Source organism: Lissotriton vulgaris, chromosome 9 (genome assembly GCF_964263255.1).
Source record: "Lissotriton vulgaris chromosome 9, aLisVul1.2, whole genome shotgun sequence".
Classification (NCBI taxonomy): domain Eukaryota; kingdom Metazoa; phylum Chordata; class Amphibia; order Caudata; family Salamandridae; genus Lissotriton; species Lissotriton vulgaris.
Genome location: NC_141697.1, coordinates 805781646 through 805797744, shown reverse-complemented (window position 1 = coordinate 805797744; position 16099 = coordinate 805781646).

Sequence of the window (16099 nt, the reverse complement as noted above, 5' to 3'; positions counted from 1 at the left end):
TTTCCTCCATAACAACAGAAAATGATGGTGCATTCATGCAAACCCTTTTCATTGTCTCTTCACCTGGCCCTTGAACAACATTAGATTCAAACCACAATTCAGTTTGCATGGCAATGTAAAAGAACATTTCTAAATTAATGCACAACTCTTTTAAAATGTCATCAAATCCATCATTTTGTGGGTACCACAGCATAATTCTGTCTCTCAATTGTGGGATTATGTTCAGAAATGCTGCAAATTCACTTTTATTCTGTGGCATATGCACATACATTTCTCCCACCTTTTCTCTCAATGAGTAAGCAAAAGCTTCTCCCTCATTCTGCTTATTATTTTTCTCAACTAGATCTGGTGGCTTCTTTTCTTTATCCAGTTTCCTTGCTAGGTCTGGTGGTTTCTTTTTCTTTTCATGTTTTCTTGCCCATTTGTTCCTAATTTCTCAAACCCTTTGCATTTAAAATATATTTTATTTCTGCAATGTGCAATTGCATTCCCGAAGAACACATTTTCTCATTTGCTTGATCATCCATGTGTACCCTAAAACCTTTCTGAAATGGAAAACTTCCTGAACCATCAGTTTCATATTTTTGAGCCAAATCTGTCAGTCCATTACATGTAGTTAATGCACATGCAGCTGTTTCCTTACTCAGGGAAATTAATTATTTTTCCTGACACTAATTCACATTTTCATGATTTAAACAGCAGGGACTGTTAATTTCTTAATGTTTCTAAATGTAGCAGACCTACTGGTCCATAGGCCTCTCACCCTTGGCACTGCAATTGGTGCTGAACAATATTCAGCAAGAATTAACGTGAAAAAATTCCTTTGTGCAATTCATGTGTTTATTGTGCGATTCGATTTCATTGTTTTCTTCCACATATGTTTTCAATCACATATTATAATCCGTTTACAAACATTCCTTGTTGTTCCAATGCATTTCGGTGCCCCTTGCACCTTCGTCAGGGAAAATCTATAACATACAAATAAGCATACTTAATACCAAATAATCTGTATATCCTTGTTTAAATCAAAATAAACTGTTTGCGCGCATGCTAATTTTATTTGTAGCTATACATTCTAGCTTTCTAGATTAGTTTATATGCAACCCTCCTACTATCGGGAGTCTGACACTTAGTTCTAGTGCTCTATAACCTGTTTGTTTTACCAATGTTCTCTCACTATAGTCAAACAGCTTTCGTGATGATTATTACCCTATAAATCAGATGCGCCGCCTATTTGCTTGCCAAATTGCTACTGTTGAACACACTTTATGTAAACGTGGTTCGTCTTACCTTGCAACTAGTTCTAACACGGCGTCTATCCTCCTCGAACTGCTTGTGGGGTTAGTGTTACAAAAGCCGGTTTGAGCCGGGCATTTACGTTAAGCACGTTACACGCGTGGGACTTGGGAGTGGCTATTTTTTTCATCTAACTTTATTGACTACCGATTCTCTATCTCTGTGTGTTAAATGAGCGGTGTATTTCGTTCAACACGTGCTGCCGCCAGTTACCATATCAACAACGAGTATTAATAGTCTTGCAAAAGCCAAAAATAACAAATAACAATGAGTACAGTTCAATGCTGATAATCAGTCTGTTATAAGTAACATAGAAATTCAACACGATCATTAAGACCATTTGGCTTATGACTGTTCAGATGATAAATCCAGTAATTCTCACGCTTTAGTAAGTTCTTCTTGTTTAGCGGACCCTCTACTTTGGGAACTACTTCCAATATGCAAGCTCGCAATTGGTTAATGTGGTGTCGTTTTTCAAGAAAATGTGTGGCCACTGTTGATTTCTGCGAACTGGTTCTTATGTTGCTCTTGTGTTCTGTTAATCTTGTTTTAAATTTTCTTTCGGTGTGTCCCACGTAGACTGACCCGCATGGGCACTTCAACATGTATATTGAGTTCATGGTGTCACATGTTGCGTTCAATTTTATAGGAATTTTGTGTCCCTTCATGGGGTGGGAGATTGTATTGCCATTTATTATGTTATGACAGTTACTACAGTTCATACATGGTATGTTCCTCTGAATGTGGTCATAACGGATGGTTCTTTTCTGTGTTTTAACATTTCTCCCAAATTCCGGCCCCTGGTATGGGCGAATAGTGGTTCCTTATCGAATACTCCTTTGAAATCTGTGTCCAATTTTAACATTTGCCAGTGTCTCTTTATGATTTTGGTGAACTGTGGGCTCACGTTAAAAAATTTACTGACGCAAGTGATTCTATTCTCTGCTGGTTTGTGCTTATCAATAAGTAGTTCTTCTCTTGGTTTGTGTAGAGCCCTCGTAAGCGCTGTTTTGATGATGATAGCTGGATATACCCTATCCAAAAATCTACGCTCCATGAATTTCATTTGTTTTTGGCATTCTTGTGTGTCTGAGACCACTCTCCTAACCCTGAGAAACTGAGAGTAGGGTAAGTGAGTTTTGAGGGGTTGAGGATGATGACTTTCGTATTTGAGAAGATTGTTCCTGTCTGTTGTCTTACAGTACATATTCGTGCGGAATAGATTTTCCTCTCTGGTTATTTCCACATCAAGAACTTGTATGCACTTATGATTGACTAGCCACTTGAAACTAATGCGGTCGTTTCTTTGATTCAATACTTCCAGTTGAATACTTCCATGTATAGTTTGATGCCATTGGTATGTATCTGTATTCACACTCGGCTGAGTTGTCAGTATATTATAATGACTCTTTGGCTGGTTTAGCCATTGTAAATATTGTGTACAATTTGTTTAGGTAGTATGGTAATTCGTTTTTAGGTTTCGACCTGGCGAGGGGCAAAGCCCCTCCCCGATCGAAAACTTTTGTTTTCAGTAGGGATGTTCGGCCCGCCTCTGTCTATCATTGGCTAGCTCCATAAATGGAGGCTAGCCATTGGGAGACAGAGGCTGTCAATCGCGCTTTCTCTTGAAAACGCGATTCGGGGGCGTTTCTGGTGCTTTTTTTAAGCCCCGCCCCTTTGTCCCGGGCCGCGCTGCGATTGGCTGCAGGCCCGGGACACCCCCGTGACGTCATTCCCAGGCCGCGCTGTGATTGGCAGCCGGCCGGGACACCCCCGTGACGTCAGCCAATCACAGCGCGGCCCGGGACCTGACTTGTTTAACGATGCTTTCTCTGCTGTGGTTCTCTACCAAGTGAGAAGTGGGCCGTGTCAGAATGTAGACACTCCGGAGGCTGGTTCTTGAAGAGCCTTTCCCTCCTGTAATCCTCGCTTGCAAAGAGTGATTGGGCAATTTAACTTGTCAGAATAGGTTGAGGCTGATCTTTTAAGCAGTCTGATCCACCCACCAGGCTGTTCAAATGCCCTGCAGCCACACTGTCGGAGTATAGCTTTATCTTGCTAAGCACTATATCGGTATTTCTCTATATACCCACTGAAAAATTGCTAGAGTTGACCTGAAGTTTGGGGATATCCCCTGCGTGCTTTTATCTACAATTGAAAAGGCTGATTGGCGTTGAACTGATGGTTTTCTTTAGGCCATTACCACGTTCGTAATCCATGTTTGTGCCGAGATATATCGTTGCTTGTCTTAAGTACTTCGGAACAAAGCCTTCCAGGAGCTGTTTGTTGGCAAGCAAGCTGCTCGACACTCTCTCTTTCTTACACACGCCCTCTGAGGCGATCATTCACACACGTGCACATACGTCTCTTTCACGCGCAAACTCCCGCTCAGACAGTCATAAAGACACACTAACACACACTCTTTCATTGTTTCTCCCTCTCTCTTTGTTTCGCCGTCTCTCTCACTATTTCCCATGGTCATTCTTTCTTTGTTCCTTTCTCTCTATATGTCACATCATTGCTTATTTCTCTCTCTTTCACACAAACATACACACACTCGTTCCCACTCTTCCCCTTGCTCTGCCTTCCACTTTCTCTGCCTTCCACTTTCTCTCTTGCGATCTCTTTCCTCCTAGACCGTTTCTGCCTTTCGTAGTCTCTATCTACACTGTCTCTTCACGCTGTTCATCCCTGACTCTGGGATTTGCTGGCTCGCGGTGTAAAATGTGCTCGCCTGCCCAGCCATGTTTCTCCAGCACTTGCCAAGGAGAGTTTGGCAGTATGCAAATGACATTTCATCTCCGAATCCGTGTTGCACCCATCTTGCACTTTCAGATACTTTCAGATACTCGGTAAGAATTGCAAATGAGAAGCTCGGCTCCTCTTTTCCTCTCCAGTACAGATGCTCCCCGCAGCCCTACCAACCCAACTCTGTTTGGATTCCAGTGTCACTTCTATCATTAACACACAACTCAGGCACCAAAATAGACACAAGCTCTTCCCTACGCAATTCATTAATTCGTTTTGTTTTCACCACGATAATAATAAATACTCAATGTTGGTCATGCTAAAAGCATTTTCAACTAACTACTGTTTAAAGCAGACCACATCAACGTAGTGCTGTTTGTGGAAAGCGAGGGCAGCTGAGAGGGTGCTGCAAAAGATGCTCTGGGTTAGCGAAGAACATACTCCAGGCTACTTTAAGAGGGGCGAGGATGGGAGAGAGGATGTCTCAGCAGCATTGACACCAGTGTTTCTAACTTTAGAGAGGGCAGGGTAATGACCCCCCCCCTCCGACTGTACTTTTCTGGCATCAGATTTCTGTGTTGGCTTCTTTCTATCTCTGTCTCCCGTTTGGCACTGTACAAAATTTTCTCATAAAATATTGATGGTTTGAACAGTATTTTTTTAATTTCCTAAACGATGCTGATCTTGTTAGATATTTATTGTGTAATCATTAATTTTACTAGGAAGGCTTGAATCAAATATATTTAATTCATTTTTAGGTTGTATATGTTTGTATCTTACACATTCTCACCTCTATGTATCATGTACTATCTTTTGTGATTTTTACATCGGAATAAAGATTTATGACTGGTCCCATTTTGTACGACTTAATTCTTCCATATGCCAATAGCGTGGCTGGGCAGCCAGACGAGATTACGGTGTGTGTATCCTGCTTTTCAATACATTTGAAGCCCTGCGAACGCCGCAGGAATCGTGGACCGAGGGGGGGCTAGGACTACAACTCCCAGACTGCCCGGCACCTGTTGCATCACTCCTGCCACCTGAGGCGCATAAATCATCGCCGGCGCTGCGTCTCAACCACGCTTTCCTTTTGCAGAATTGGCCGACGCGAATTGTGAGCTCAGACTATAATATTGTCTTTTGATACTCCAGTTTGCTGACATGGGGGCGACTGAAGAATGCAAACCGGAACCAGGCGCCGCCGTTCTTCATAGTTGCAGGTAACATTGCATGGAGAACTTGAAATCTACGGGGTAACAAACCTCACATTGGTTGTCGAGGTATCCATGGACGTGTGTGATAAATTGCACGTTGGCCTTGTCTCATGCACACACTGTCCCGTGGTAGGGCTTGCCCTCCTGGGGTGGGGAGAAGCATGATGGCCATATTAGCCATTAACTCATGTACTTCGAAGTCCTTATGAAATGTACCTGGTTCTTTTGGAAAGTACTCTTGGGTAAAGTTCGCGCTATATAAAAATGCATTAAATAAATCAATCAGGCCTTGGTCATCGTTGCTTCAAAATGTAAGTGCAGACCGGACTCACGAGGCAGCACTGGCCTTTTATAGTTTGTGTCTTTTTCCCTCGAGACTTTTACAGCTGTAAAGTTCTTGGTTTTTTTTGCATCCTTTTCACGGGGTAGCTGTATTTTGTTCGGTGTTCTCTGCACCGTTCTCGTTTTTTTTTCTGAACGAAAGTGAAAGCCTACCGTGCTTGTTTACAGTAGCCTTGTTTTATGTTTCCAATGCGTTGTTTTGTTGTTTATTTAATTAATGTGCCTGGCCGCCGCGCTGACTACCACGGCGCCCGGTTTTATAATTTTTATGTTCATGTAACCTCAGACTCTCCGCGCACCTTTACATCTCCCCGGAAACCACAGGACACACTCTGCTCTTTTGCAAGACCCCTCTCCGGACTGCGATATAGCAAATGTCTCTTAACCATTGCGACTTTTTTGTTTTTTGTTTTTTTTTTACTTGAAGGAAGATAATCGTTTTCACAGCCTTCAAATTCGGACCACCGTTAGTGAAGTGTTAATAGGAGGGCTCGAACGCACCTCTCAATTTATTTCATAATGATATAGCCTTCCCTTCGCCGAGTCACACCTACAGCAGTGAAAGGTTTATTTGTCACCTTATGCTTGCCTACCAAACTGTGCAGGAATGCGCACGCGTCCACACAGCTCCTCTACAACAACCAAATAATTCTGAATAAATCCGGCTTTCATGTTAGTTAAAAAACTGTCAGCTCTCGGGTGGGTGACAGCCAATTAAATCGGTTTTCTTCATTTAGATATGCAGGCTTACAAGAATATTTAAAGAATGTGAATTTAGCACTAAGCTTTTACTAAAAAAAAAGTGGACGGCTACTCTCTCCACATAGCTGTTTTTGGTGTATTCTCTATTAGAAGCTTAAACAAAACCCACAATCGGAATGAGGCCTTCTGATTTTTAAGTCAAATGAAACATTCCTTTGTATTTATGTGGGCGGGATTCTTTCTTTTGACAAACCTTTCTGTCCTATTCCATAGGGGTTCATGGTGATAATTGGCTAGAACTCCTGCTCTTCAGGCAATGCCAACGAAGATAGCGTAATGTGTTAGCACTGACACTACAAAGCACGAGCATTCCCTCAACAAACAAACTCTGATCCAAAGAGCTGGTTTAAAACTTTTACAGGGATACACTCCCGGCGTTGTACTGGCCTGTAGGGCAATAACGCAGTGACCAAAGGGCTGGTTTCATAGGTCCGCATATTGTCTGTTATTTTTGTCTGTGAATGTGTTCTATGGTCTGTTGGGCCAGTTTTTAGTGGTGATTTCCCTGATGTTAAAACAAACATTTCCTGCTACAGACCTGCAGTCTTTCATACCTTGTTAATCACTTATACACCCACCTCCTTCTTTAACTCCCTGTTTTCTTCTCCTGTACTGATCTGCTGCTCTCTTCCACTGCGTCCTTCTTTAACTCCCTGTTCTCTTCTGCTGTGCTAATCTGCTGCTCTCTTCCACCCGCTTCCTTCCGTAACTCCCTGTTTTCTTCTCCTGTGCTAATCTTCTGCTCTCTTCTTCCCGCCGCCTCCTTTAACTCCCTGTTCTGTTCTCCCGTGCTGGTCTGCTGCTCTCTTCCACCTCGCCCCTTCTCTAACTCCCTGTTCTCTTCTGCTGATCTGCTGCTCTCTTCCACCTCGCCTCCTTCTCTAACTCCCTGTTCTATTCCCTTCTCCTGTACTGATCTGCTGCTCTCTTTCACCCCACCTTCTTCGCTAACTCCCTGTTCTCTTCTCCCATGCTGATCTGCTGTTCTCTTCCATCCTCCTCCTTTTCTAACTTCCTGTTCTCTTCACCTGTGCTGATCTGCTGCTCTATTCCACTGCCTCCTTCTTTAACTCTGTTCTCTTCTCCTGTGCTGATCGATCTGCTGCTCTCTTCCACCCCACCTTCTTTAACTCACTGTTCTCTTCTCTTCTCTTCTCCTGTGCTGATCTGCTGCTCTCTTCCACCGCCTCCTTCTCTAACTCCCTGTTCTCTTCGTCTGTGCTGATCTGCTGCTCTCTTCCGCATACATCCTTCTCTAACCGCACACACACATACATACAGCCATGCACACACAACCACACCACGCGCCCAATCTCGCGCCCACGTCTATCTATCTCCCTCACTCGTCTATCCATCACCCCCACTCGTCTATCTATCGCCCCACCGCAGCATCACTCAGGGGCACCACAACATCACTGAACACCACAGCATCAATCTGTGCAACCATTCAACAGCTGGTTCAAATATGTTCTCTCAATGTTTCAAGCTTTATTACAAATGTCACGAAAAAGATGTTAATATTTCACTTCTGTTCTTGGATTTTCATCGCAATAAAATACACTGAACATAATCTTCACAATAGGTATTTATAAAAGTTTAAGCTATTACCATTACAAATTACATTAACTTTTATTTAAGTATTAATTATTTAAAAAAATTAAAAGCCATTATTTGTAATATCAATACATCTAAGTCACGTAAATACAAAACATATTGCATTACAAATACTATAAGTGTCACGTTTACAAAAGTTAAAACTATTGGCATTGTAAATGACAAAGCTATTAATTTCGCTATTTTCAAAACCAACACATAAATCAACAAGCATTTACAATACAACGGTTTCGCATTTGGAAAAGTTAGAGCTATTGGCAAGGTAAATGACAATTCGTGAGTATTTAACAAGGACCCCCTGAGGATTCGGATACAGAAAAGTTCCTAGGCCAGGGAAAAAGAACCAATTGACAAAAAACAACCTAGGCAACCTATACAATGTATTCACAGACAAATGGCTACAAAAGGTTAAGAAAATATATGTTGTTTTATTCTCAAGTTATATTTAAAAAAAGCATAACATATAATACAATTGACAATGGACATGAATAAAAATTTAATATCACATAAGTGAAAATTAAACAAGTTTATATATTGGTAACAAAATACACGAAAATTGAGTTAAAAAAGAGAACATAGAAAGTGGCCGATAGGATCTCTACGCGCGTTTCGGCGAACCAGCGCCTTCTTCTGGAGTAGCCACACAAAGCTCTAAAACAAAATATTTTTAAAAAAACATTGCATTAATAATACATCCTTGAAGCAATATGTATAAAAACACATAACAATTTATATCTTAACATTGTAGCCAATAAGTCTTATATGTGGATAATTTAATTTATATCTTTTCATTTCCTATTGTATTTCATGAGTCCAGTCAGACACAGATCTTTATTATGAGCAGTACCAAATAGAGCCGACTAATGATATGTTCCGAGATGGATTAGTATATGGACATTGAAATATTTGCGGAAGATGGTACTTTCACAATACTAACTGGTAAAAAGAGTTTCAAACTGGAAAGTCACTTGGATATTATTAGTATTTTAACCAATCAACTTTATTATCAGAGGACACCTAATTATGATGATTCATATTGTTCCTGTTCCATTTTTGATATAACCAGTATAATTCAGATTTATAGCTATATGATGATCATTGTTGTATGTTAGGATAAAAGGATTTATATTTGTCATAGATGATTCTTTGTCTTAGAAAAACATTTTTGTTGGTAAACCCACATACTAGCCGATAGTTAATCATAGTTCATCTCTACTTCATTTTTCAAAAGATGTTATATACTGGGTATTCAATAGGTTGACCATAGATAGGTGGTACTCACAGGTAATTTTCAGATTTTACAGATTTTACATCAATGGTCAATGAGACGTACAGCTGATGGTTTAGATATTTTCTGACTAGTTGATCTGTTCTTGATGCTTTTATTTGTAAAAGGAAAAGACAAAGATAGCATTCTTTTTTAATTTATTTAGCCATTATCAATAAATTGAGTCTGATAGGAAACTATTATTAAAATTACCTTGTATGAGTTGACCAGAATCTTTTACTCCCGCCTGCCGGATAGGTATAAAGGATGTGTTTCTAAAATCTAGTATGTTCCAATTGTCGAGTTAATTAAAAGATCTCCCTGCCTGTTCAATATTATGAAAAGAAGAGAGAAATTAGAACAATTAGCCAATCTACACAATTGATCTCAATCGTGTTGATTTAAATGTAAAAACAAGGTTTCACATCTTACCCGAACTGTTTCGGCAGAGCTCTTTAAAATTGAGGATATGTTTGTATAGAGAGGAGGATCTTCCTGTCAATATAAATCATTATCCAGTATAAATATTTAAATGGTTTAACGGATTATGAATAGCGCATACTATTATTTTAATCCTAAAGTGGCTTACCTTGTAGTATAACAAGAATTATTCCCGCATGTTCAGAATTTTGTAAAACACCTTAGATATGAGGTGGTTTTTGATTAGAAGATCTCCCTGCCTAAAACGGGAAATGATTCAAGGAAGATATATCAGTTTTCTGTCCTGTTGGCATTTTAATACATCAATGTTGAACAATGATTGGGAAGTCTTACCCGAATGATTCGGCAAGGCTCTTTGCGGTATAACAGGAATTATTCTCGCATGTGCAGAGGTTTGTAAAACACCTAAGATATGAGGTGGTTTTTGATTAAAAGATCTCCCTGCCTAAATCGGGAAATAATTCAAGGAAAATATATCAGTTTTCTGTCTTTTTGGCCTTTGAATACATCATTATTGAGCAAATAATCGGGAAGTCTTACCCGAATGAATCGGCAAGGCTCTTTGAAGATAGTGGAGGGGAGCGCCCTTTCTATAAAGCAAAGTAACGTATGGGTACAAGTTAGTCATGGTTAAATTGGGAATTTGTTTTAAACTAGGAGTTGCGTGAAGGAATACATCCTAAAAAGCATTGCCGATGGGGGCATTCTTTACCTGTGATTAACAGCAGAGCAGCAACAGGTCCGGCGGCGGGATTGCCGTGTATTCGGCCGTGACGGATAGCGTCCTAGTTTCGCGGAATAGATTGGTGAAACTGATTGGTTTCCGCTTGATATATATGGGCAAATTTGATTGGTTTAACGTCGACTCACCTGTGAGAGCCGTCTTTTTGTGGGAAATAGACATAGGACTATTCGTTGAATGGACATAGAAGACCTATTCAACATGGGGCAATCATTTTTACGATTTCTGCCAATAACTATATATTTGAAGGTTGCGTTTTGCCTGAAGACAATTATAATATATTCATTATTATGTTTTAAATGCATATACCAAGTATTTAGAGATGGAATGGTTTATTAAATATGAGTTTACTTGGGATTATAGGGAACTTCGTTTATACTAAAGGTAGGACTATTCAAGCAGAAATGGACATAAACAAAAGATTTATGAAAGGCCGATTTTTTATGTCTGGTGTATTTTGGTCATTAATTAAAATACGTCAAGATTAGCTTGTTCTAACAGTATTGTTATTTCTTATCTATAGGGCAGTTAGGGTTATTATTGGAAATCATCTCGGGTCTATGTGATCTTATCCTTATTTTATTTGCTTGTTACTGGATATAGGAGAAAAAGTTATCATAAAGTGTGATGTCTCCTATATTCAATTTGTTCTTTGTTACCGAGTTTTAAGTAGAAATCTTTATATCGGGGTAAACAGAGATTTTATAAAATTGCATGCTCCCAAGGGATTTCCAGGGCCAACCGAGGGGCAATTACCAGCCCCAACATCATCAACACCAGGTAGAACCACAATTCATCCGCGAAACACGGAACAGACAATATTGGAAACCCGGAATGTGATTCCAATTTTTTATCTCTCTAAACATGATCTAGATAGTCACAGCATTAAACTACTCTCCAAAGGGTTATCATATGTCCCTCATTCTTATGCTAACTTGTTTGAATTGTACTGTGATATAATTTCCTTTTTCCGTAAAATCCGTCTCAAAAGATTCTTCTCCAATATAATTTCAGAGGAAGAACAGTCCTTGGTCAAACCACTTAGTCTACCATCTACCTTCAGCCCATCCCTAGATCAGGTAGGACCTGAAGTAGCTACTTTCGAATTTGTTGTCCTGAAGAAATTGCATCAAGCCCTCAAATTTATCCCTAAACCAATATATAATCTAGAAAGAGAGGAACATAAAGCACTACTATCTCTTTCATCCAACAAAGACCTTACTTTCAAGGGATGTGACAAAGGAGGGGGGATAGTTATCATTGACACAACTGAATATCAAAAGAATATGCTAAGTATGCTAGACGACACAACCTTTTATAAACAAATCAATTCTTACTCCACTCTTAACTTGTCCAAAAAAATTTCCTCTCTCACTACTGTTGCCTTAGAAAACGGCTTCATTAACAATAAAGAATATGATTTTTTGAATCAAAATGATGCAAAAACTGCTTGTATATACGGACTCCCTAAGATTCATAAGAACCCAAATAATCCTCCATACCGGCCCATTGTTTCGACAATCGGCACTGCAACTGAACCACTATCTAAGTTTGTGGATAATTATCTACTCCCCTATGTTCCGAAAATTCCATCATACATACGCGACACAGGAGATATGATTAGTAAAACAGAAGGATTAGCCTTTAATTGTAACACAGACCTGTTAGTTACAATGGACGTAGAGTCCTTATATAGCAACATCCCTCTAATGGATGCAATACGAACAACAGAATGGTTCATTGACCTACACAATATCCCCTGTCCAAAAACATTTTTATTACAATGCCTGGAGATTGTACTAACAGAAAACATCTTCGAATTTGGTGACCATCTATACCGCCAAATTAAAGGCGTGAGTATGGGTGCTTCTGTGGCCCCATCTATAGCCAATATCTTCATGGCCGCCTTTGAAGATGAATTCATTCATAATGAGATCGCTCCCTTTTTCGAATCTGTCTCCCATTGGTCCAGATATATTGATGACATCTTCTTTATCTGGACCGATGGGAGGGAATCTCTAGATGAATTTATCAAATGGATCAATGAAGCCAATACGAATCTACGCTTCACTTCTAACATTAGCAGTGAGCACGTGGAATTCCTTGATATCGAAATAAGGACTGATACAGGCGTCCTGAAAGTAGACCTTCACGTAAAACCTACCGCAAGGAATACCCTTTTACATTATCATAGCTTCCACCCAACAACACAAAAAGATAGTATTCCTTTTTCACAATTCTTGAGAGTAAGAAGAAACTGCACAGATTTAGCAGACTTCGATAAACAGGCCCTAATAATGAGAAGTAAATTCATAGAAAGAGGCTACCCCCATAGACTAATCAGAAGCTCCTACAAACGAGCTAGATATTATGACCGTGACAGCTTACTAAGGACAAAACCCCCCAAGACTAATAATCAATTAGTATGCATTACAAAACATTCGACATTAAACAATAAGGTTAAACAAATTATCAACTCCAATTGGCATATCTTGAACAGTAACTGTACCACTGAACAAAAACTAATCAAACCCTTGTTCGCCCATAAACGAAACAAAAACATTAAGGAGTATATAGTTCATTCCAGATTCAACAACCTTAATTCAGAACGTTTATCACAGAGGTCTATACTGACAAACAAGCCTCTTAAAGGTACTTTTCCCTGTTCCTCTTGCTCTTCTTGCAATAATATTATAGGAGGAGAAGAATTTACTCACAATGAGCACAAAACAAGAGCCCAAGAGATGTGTAATTGTAGATCATCTAATGTGATCTACTACATACAATGCCCATGTCCATTAGGGTACGTGGGAGAAACATCTCGCATGATACAGACACGTCTCAGTGAACATCGCTCGGCAATCAGGACAAAGAAGTTAGCCTCCCCAATGGTGAAGCACTTCATAGAGAAAAACCACAGCGAAAACGATTTCACATGGAGAATCCTAGAGAAAATCCATACCCCCGAATCGAAAGGAGGAACAGCAATTCGTAAAAAAAGAGAAGTCTTTTGGATTTTCGTTTTTAATACATTTAACCAAGGACTCAACAGTGAAATCCCTTGGGAGCATGCAATTTTATAAAATCTCTGTTTACCCCGATATAAAGATTTCTACTTAAAACTCGGTAACAAAGAACAAATTGAATATAGGAGACATCACACTTTATGATAACTTTTTCTCCTATATCCAGTAACAAGCAAATAAAATAAGGATAAGATCACATAGACCCGAGATGATTTCCAATAATAACCCTAACTGCCCTATAGATAAGAAATAACAATACTGTTAGAACAAGCTAATCTTGACGTATTTTAATTAATGACCAAAATACACCAGACATAAAAAATCGGCCTTTCATAAATCTTTTGTTTATGTCCATTTCTGCTTGAATAGTCCTACCTTTAGTATAAACGAAGTTCCCTATAATCCCAAGTAAACTCATATTTAATAAACCATTCCATCTCTAAATACTTGGTATATGCATTTAAAACATAATAATGAATATATTATAATTGTCTTCAGGCAAAACGCAACCTTCAAATATATAGTTATTGGCAGAAATCATAAAAATGATTGCCCCATGTTGAATAGGTCTTCTATGTCCATTCAACGAATAGTCCTATGTCTATTTCCCACAAAAAGACGGCTCTCACAGGTGAGTCGACGTTAAACCAATCAAATTTGCCCATATATATCAAGCGGAAACCAATCAGTTTCACCAATCTATTCCGCGAAACTAGGACGCTATCCGTCACGGCCGAATACACGGCAATCCCGCCGCCGGACCTGTTGCTGCCCTGCTGTTAATCACAGGTAAAGAATGCCCCCATCGGCAATGCTTTTTAGGATGTATTCCTTCACGCAACTCCTAGTTTAAAACAAATTCCCAATTTAACCATGACTAACTTGTACCCATACGTTACTTTGCTTTATAGAAAGGGCGCTCCCCTCCACTATCTTCAAAGAGCCTTGCCGATTCATTCGGGTAAGACTTCCCGATTATTTGCTCAATAATGATGTATTCAAAGGCCAAAAAGACAGAAAACTGATATATTTTCCTTGAATTATTTCCCGATTTAGGCAGGGAGATCTTTTAATCAAAAACCACCTCATATCTTAGGTGTTTTACAAACCTCTGCACATGCGAGAATAATTCCTGTTATACCGCAAAGAGCCTTGCCGAATCATTCGGGTAAGACTTCCCAATCATTGTTCAACATTGATGTATTAAAATGCCAACAGGACAGAAAACTGATATATCTTCCTTGAATCATTTCCCGTTTTAGGCAGGGAGATCTTCTAATCAAAAACCACCTCATATCTAAGGTGTTTTACAAAATTCTGAACATGCGGGAATAATTCTTGTTATACTACAAGGTAAGCCACTTTAGGATTAAAATAATAGTATGCGCTATTCATAATCCGTTAAACCATTTAAATATTTATACTGGATAATGATTTATATTGACAGGAAGATCCTCCTCTCTATACAAACATATCCTCAATTTTAAAGAGCTCTGCCGAAACAGTTCGGGTAAGATGTGAAACCTTGTTTTTACATTTAAATCAACACGATTGAGATCAATTGTGTAGATTGGCTAATTGTTCTAATTTCTCTCTTCTTTTCATAATATTGAACAGGCAGGGAGATCTTTTAATTAACTCGACAATTGGAACATACTAGATTTTAGAAACACATCCTTTATACCTATCCGGCAGGCGGGAGTAAAAGATTCTGGTCAACTCATACAAGGTAATTTTAATAATAGTTTCCTATCAGACTCAATTTATTGATAATGGCTAAATAAATTAAAAAAGAATGCTATCTTTGTCTTTTCCTTTTACAAATAAAAGCATCAAGAACAGATCAACTAGTCAGAAAATATCTAAACCATCAGCTGTACGTCTCATTGACCATTGATGTAAAATCTGTAAAATCTGAAAATTACCTGTGAGTACCACCTATCTATGGTCAACCTATTGAATACCCAGTATATAACATCTTTTGAAAAATGAAGTAGAGATGAACTATGATTAACTATCGGCTAGTATGTGGGTTTACCAACAAAAATGTTTTTCTAAGACAAAGAATCATCTATGACAAATATAAATCCTTTTATCCTAACATACAACAATGATCATCATATAGCTATAAATCTGAATTATACTGGTTATATCAAAAATGGAACAGGAACAATATGAATCATCATAATTAGGTGTCCTCTGATAATAAAGTTGATTAGTTAAAATACTAATAATATCCAAGTGACTTTCCAGTTTGAAACTCTTTTTACCAGTTAGTATTGTGAAAGTACCATCTTCCGCAAATATTTCAATGTCCATATACTAATCCATCTCGGAACATATCATTAGTCGGCTCTATTTGGTACTGCTCATAATAAAGATCTGTGTCTGACTGGACTCATGAAATACAATAGGAAATGAAAAGATATAAATTAAATTATCCACATATAAGACTTATTGGCTACAATGTTAAGATATAAATTGTTATGTGTTTTTATACATATTGCTTCAAGGATGTATTATTAATGCAATGTTTTTTAAAAAATATTTTGTTTTAGAGCTTTGTGTGGCTACTCCAGAAGAAGGCGCTGGTTCGCCGAAACGCGCGTAGAGATCCTATCGGCCACTTTCTATGTTCTCTTTTTTA